Raw genomic sequence first — 6000 nt, forward strand, 5'->3', positions numbered from 1 at the left:
GCCTGTTTACTGGCCTTTTGTCTTCCCTCTTGCCTTGTGTCAAAGATTCTGGGTCCCCTGCACTCCTTGGGCTCATCAATCCAGCCTCCCTTCTTCCATCAACATTTCGCTCCTTCTGCATGCTATGCCAGAGCCTCTGGAGGTTTCTGGCCTTCTGGAGCTATGCTCAACAATGTTACTGGGCTCCCCTAAACTGCTAGATTTTTCTACCATGAATTCTACTGGTTGGTTCTGTTTATATTTACCTGACTTCTCAGTAGCCTCTCTTTCTTGCCCCAAAGCATCTTCCCTAGGATTCTGTCCATTTATATTCTCTGGGCTTTCTTCCTTCTTCTCTGACTGCTTCTTCTCAGTGTTCTTTATAGGCTTCCCTTCTCTTTTGGATTCCTTGAACGTTGGAGTTGGCCTTGATTCTTTTCTCACTCTTTCTTCTCTCTCTTCCCTATGGGGTTTCCCTCACTCCAATGGCCCCAATTATTATCTTTGTGTCAATGAAACTTAAAAATCTCTATCTCCTGTGCAACATTGTCTCCTGTGTCAGGTGGCGTAACCAACTGCTTACTCAACCTTGTTCCTTTTTAATGCCTCCTAAACACCTCAAATTCAACGGCCTAAAACTGACCTGATTTTTTAAAAACAGCCTTTTTGAAGTATAATTAATATACCAGAAAATTATCTTGTGGTAAGTGTACAATTCAGCAGTTTTTAATAAATTTGCAAAGTTGGGAAACCATCACCACAAGAGAATTTTAGGACATTTCCCTCACCCCAGAAAGATCCCTCTTACCCATTTACAATTATTCCCTGTTGCCATCCCCAGCCCCAGGCAGCCAATAATCCACTTTCTGTCTTGCATATTAGTGGAGTTACATAACATGATCTTTTGTGTCTGACTTCTTTGACTTTAGCATAATGTTTTTGAGCTTCACCCATATCGTAGCATGTATCCATACTTGTTCCTTTTCATTACCAAATCATATTTCATTGTATGGATATACCATATTTTGTTTAACCATTTACCAATACACAGACATTTGGAATTTCCACTTTTTGGCTATTACGAACAGTGTTGCTATAAACATTGGTGTGGAAGGCTTTGTCTAGACATGTTTTTGTTTCTCTTGGGTATATAACCAGGAGTGCTTTGCTGGGTCATATGGAACATATATGTTTCACTTTTTAAGAAACTGCTAAACTGTTCTCCAATGACCTTGCTATTTTTATTCATCATCTCCTAGGGATTTCTTTCTTTCTTTCTTTCTTTCTCTTTCTTTCTTTCTTTCTTTCTTTCTTTCTTTCTTTCTTTCTTTCTTTTCTTTCTTTTTTCCTTCCTTCCTTCCTTCCTTCCTTCCTTCCTTCCTTCCTTCCTTCCCATCCTTCCTTCCTCTTTCTTCTTTCTTTCTTTCTTTCTTTCTTTCTTTCTTTCTTTCGTTCTTTTCTTTCTTTTTTCCTTCCTTCCTTCCTTCCTTCCTTCCTTCCTTCCTTCCTCTTTCTTTCTTCTTTCTTTCTTTCTTTCTTTCTTTCTTTCTTTCTTTCTTCTTTCAAGATTTTATTTTATTTATTTGACAGAGAGAGACAGCAAGAGAGGGAACACAAGCAAGGGGAGTGTGAGAGGGGAAAGCAGGCTTCCTGCTGAGCAGGGAACCCAACGCAGGGCTCCACCCCAGGACCCTGGGATCATGACCCGGACTGAAGGCAGACACCTAACGGCTGAGCCGCCCAGGCGCCCCCTCCTAGGGATTTCTATTTCAATTAATGGCTACACCATTCACCCAATGAATACTCCAGAAACTTGGAACTCTTTTTCTACTCCTCCTTCTCCATATCCCATTACTCATCAAGTCTAGTCAATTCTACTTCCCAAGTATCTCTAGACCAGTCTCCCAATCTTGGCCTTCACTATGACTGTCCTAACTCAGGCCACTGTTATTTTCTGCTTTAGGAATCTCCTCATTCTTCTGCCTATCTCACCTTCTCTAATCCATTCATTCAAAAAAAAAAAAAAAAGGTTGTGAAACATTTGATGTGTGCAAAAAATATATGAACCATAAATAAAGTATAATAATAGAGTGAAAGCCTTATGGGCCTACCATCCAACATAACCATTGCTGACACTTGACCATTGCCAACACTGCAGATATGCCCTGTGGGCTCTACTCCATCCGATTCTTCTTCAGTGGTTCCCTATTGTTCTTAGGATAAAGTCCAAACTCACTATTTTAGGTTTGTAAGTTCTTCGTAAGTTTTGAAATCCTTTCCCAGGGACTACTTACCCACCCACCCCCATTCTTTTCCTTCAGATTCTTCCGTTCAGAATCACCCTCCCTGCTCTTCCTTGGACCAGGTGACACTGGGCATTTCTCTTATCACAGCTCCCATCACTTGGTATTCACAGTTGTTCATTTGCTGGTTTTTCCCAACACCTAGCTCTGGGACAGCAGAGGCCTGGTCTGTCTCTCCAGTGTATCTCCAGTGTTTAGCATGGTGCTTGGTTCTCAGAAAGCATTTTTTGAGTATTTAAAGGAAAGTGATTTGCATACATCCAGATAAAGATGTCTGGTAGGTATCTGGAGCTCAAGAGAAAGGTCTAGGCTAAAGATACAGATTTGGGAAAATTAAATCTTGTCAGTTAAAATCGAAACTGTAGGAGTAAATGAGACAGGGACCAGGATGAAGGGTACAAGGGGGGGATAGGACACTAACATTTATGGGTCAGGCAGAAGAGGAGAACCAGTGAAGGAGGGCAAGAAGGAGCAGGAAGCAGGATGACCTGAGAAAACAGGGAACCCAGGGCGGAGGAGGGGGTGTTGTCTCAATGAGAAGGGAGAGGTTATGGCCTTGAAGCTTTGTGAGGTCAAGGAGGATGATAAAGTGACAGGAATACATTGGGTCTTGCGTATAGGAGTCCCTGGAGACTGTGTCAGAGGGTTCTGAGGAGCTAAAGCCAGAAGAGAGTAAAGGGACACGAAGAAATGCAATGCTTAGTGTGAGCCTGGGGATACTTTTGAGGAGTTTGCGAAGTATGCAGATCTGAAGGAAGGTTCCAGTTGTTAGGATAGCAATGAGTTAAGCTTTCATTCAAATGTTTTTGAGCATTTTTTTTTCTGTGCGGGACACTGTGTTAGGCTGAGCATATGTTCAGCTTGTGGGAAAGATCCAAGAGTCCACAGACAGGTATGATTTACACGACTCTGGAAAAGGGGACTCCAGGACGTACCCTGAGGGTGGATATTGAACCCTTGTCTTCCACTTGCAAATTCAGTGAGCTCCTCAGCCTAAGGTGTTTCTTTCCTTTGGGTTTTGGGAGGCAGATGGGTGTGGCAGTCCCGTTCATCCATGTCTCTTGGGGGAGCGGAAGGAAGAAGGTGGGGAGAAAAACTCCTTAAGGTCTCCTTTTCCTCAGGCTTGACTACAATATGTACTTCTCACTGTCATTTCTGCTTTGTCCTGCTCCCTCCTGATCTTTGTATAGTCACACATGGAAGGCAAGAAAGTCTTTCCTGGGTTGGTTGAATTTTCCATTCTCTATCTGACCCGGAGGGTTCGGGAAGTTCGAGGGCTTGGAAACCGCCCCGGGGGAAAATGACCTCATAGGAATGGAATGAGTTTTTAGGTTTAGGATGCTAAGCGTTTTAACAAGCTTCTGCCAGCAGAGGGAGCCCCAGGGTTGGGAGAGAAAGATCCGACCGCAGGTTTAAAAGGCGAAGGGGACTCGGTTTCTGACAGTATTTTTAGCCGTCCAGAGGTATTTATGGGTTAAGTTCAGATGACACAGGGGATGAAAGAGGGAGGGAGGGAGGAAGATAGACTCATAATACACTGACATATACCCAGAAACAGTTACACACACACACACACACACACACACACACACACACACACACATCACATATCCCGCCCCCTCACCCCTCCCTAGACGCACTCACAATTTCGGCTCCAGTCCAGTAGTTCCTGAACCTTTGCTGTGCAACTGAATCATCTGGGGGAACTAAGGGCAGATTTCCAGGCCCCCTCAAGGCCGGTGGAATCCGAACCGGCAAGGGCAGGACCTAGGCATCTGTATTTTTACAAAGCTCCCCAGGCGATTCTGAAGTGAATGTGGACAGACTGGTGAGCTGCTCTGGGTAATTAGGTAAATACTTTAACTATAGCTTGTTCGAGACTTAATTTAATGGCTCCAGGCATCAACATGTTGACTGTTAGCTAGAATGTGTTCCGGGGGAGACGGCTGTTAGGACTGAGCCATTTCTTTCTTATTTTCCTTTTTAATAATTTTTATGCTTATTAATATAATACAAGAGGAAGGCTTAAAAAGTCACATGGCACCAAACGGGTTATAATGAATAACAGCAATCCTTGTTCCTCCCTTCCCCGTGCCCTAGTCTCATTCAAAGGCAATCACTGGTTTAAATCTTATTTTTTTCCCCTCTGGGAATCAACTCCATATTTTTAAATAATATCCTTTTATTGCTGTTTCTTGATTTTGCAATTTTAGAAATTATGTATTTGATTACCTACTAAGGAACATTAGGACTTTGCTTTTTCTTACAATGCTCCCAGACGCTCATTTCCTTCCTTTTAGTTTCCTAATACCTAGCACATTTTTAATTAAATCAATAGTCGGTGTTTATATTATTATGACCAATTGTTTACAGCACAGCAGGATAATGTACCGTGATTGCATTTCTTTTCTTCTGCTCTCCCCTTCCCTCCCGGGAGTTAATAATCGCCTCATTTTTGTTTGCTTACTGAGTCATCCATATTCTCCAATTCCTCTGACAAGAGCTATACGACGCAGATAAATTGGTCAATTTCATGGGAGAATCTGATGTTTTTCTTTGGAGACATCCCTCCTTGGAGCCCCAGGTCGTTCTTTTTCAGTCTGGACTGGGAGCTTGATAGACTGTTATCTGGGACATTCCCTTTGCCATCCACCTGGGAACTCTTGGCTCAATTCCTTACGAATGGGAGGGAAATGTTTTTGACACCTTGGAGGCAGGTGTGATATTTCACATTAAACATCTTTATGTAGCATGAATCCATCAGACCCTGGCCAGGTAAACCCCAGTGAGGCAGCTCTGTCTGCTTGTTTTTAATTTATATTCCCCTTGACTCAGTTTGTCTGGGGTAAGGATTTCTAGACTGAAGGTGATTTTCTCTTGGAATTGGAAGACTCGGTGGTACTGCCTTTCAGTTTCTAGCACCAGTGTTGTTACGGAGAAGTCCAGTTGCTCTCTGGATTTCTAAGCCTTGTGAACTGTTTTTCTCTCTTTAGAACTTTGGGGATCCCTTTATTCTAGAGTTGTAACATTTCTAATAACGTTCTTTGCAGAGAGGTTTTTTTTTTTTTTTTTCATTCATTGTTTTGAGCACCCAGTGGATCTTTTCAATGTAGAAATTCAAATCTTTCATCATGGGAAAATTTGGAGAAATTATCTTTTTGATTAATGTATTCCCCTCCACCTTCTCTTGTTCTCTTCTTGGAATTCTTATTAGACGAGGTCAGAGATCCTGGACTGATCCTGTAGGTTTCTTATTGTTTTTGTCCTGTCTTTCATNTCTTTCCCTTTTTGTCCTACTTTCTGGAAAATTCTGTCAATTTAACTTCCAGTGCTTCATTTTAATTTTTAAATTTCTGGTTGTAGTTTTATTTTAAAAAGCTCTTTCTTGGGATGCCTGGGTGGCACAGTTGGTTAAAGTGTCCAGCTCTTGGTTTTTGCTCAGGTTGTGATCTCAGGATTGTGGGATCACGCCCTGCATGGGGCTTCTCACTCAGCGTGGAGTCTGCTTGTGATTCTTACTCCCTCTCCCCTACCTCTCCCCTCCCACTCTCTCTAAAATAAATAAATCTTAAAAAAAAAAAAGCTCTTTCTTGTTCTCTAGTATTTTTTTTTTTTTTTAAACAGTGGCTTCCCGATCTTTATTCATGGATGCACTGTCTTCCCTTATTTCTGGGGAGATTTTAATGTTGCCATGGCTGTTGTTGTTAGTGATTTCCTC

The 6000-nt window shown here is 42.2% G+C and overlaps 1 protein-coding gene across 1 annotated transcript in view; it reads right to left on the bottom strand.

Annotated features, from left to right (window-relative positions):
- HSD11B1 (hydroxysteroid 11-beta dehydrogenase 1) overlaps positions 1–4022 on the bottom strand; it is a 55713-nt gene extending 51691 nt beyond the window's left edge. Inside the window, exon 1 of the mRNA XM_008701200.2 lies at positions 3927–4022. The gene's annotated coding sequence lies outside the window, so the exon portion shown is untranslated. The remainder of the gene's footprint in view (positions 1–3926) is intronic.
- Positions 4023–6000: the final 1978 nt, after the last annotated feature.

The sequence above is a fragment of the Ursus maritimus genome, unplaced genomic scaffold (assembly GCF_017311325.1).
Source record: "Ursus maritimus isolate PB19 unplaced genomic scaffold, ASM1731132v1 scaffold_2, whole genome shotgun sequence".
In the NCBI taxonomy this organism is placed as follows: domain Eukaryota; kingdom Metazoa; phylum Chordata; class Mammalia; order Carnivora; family Ursidae; genus Ursus; species Ursus maritimus.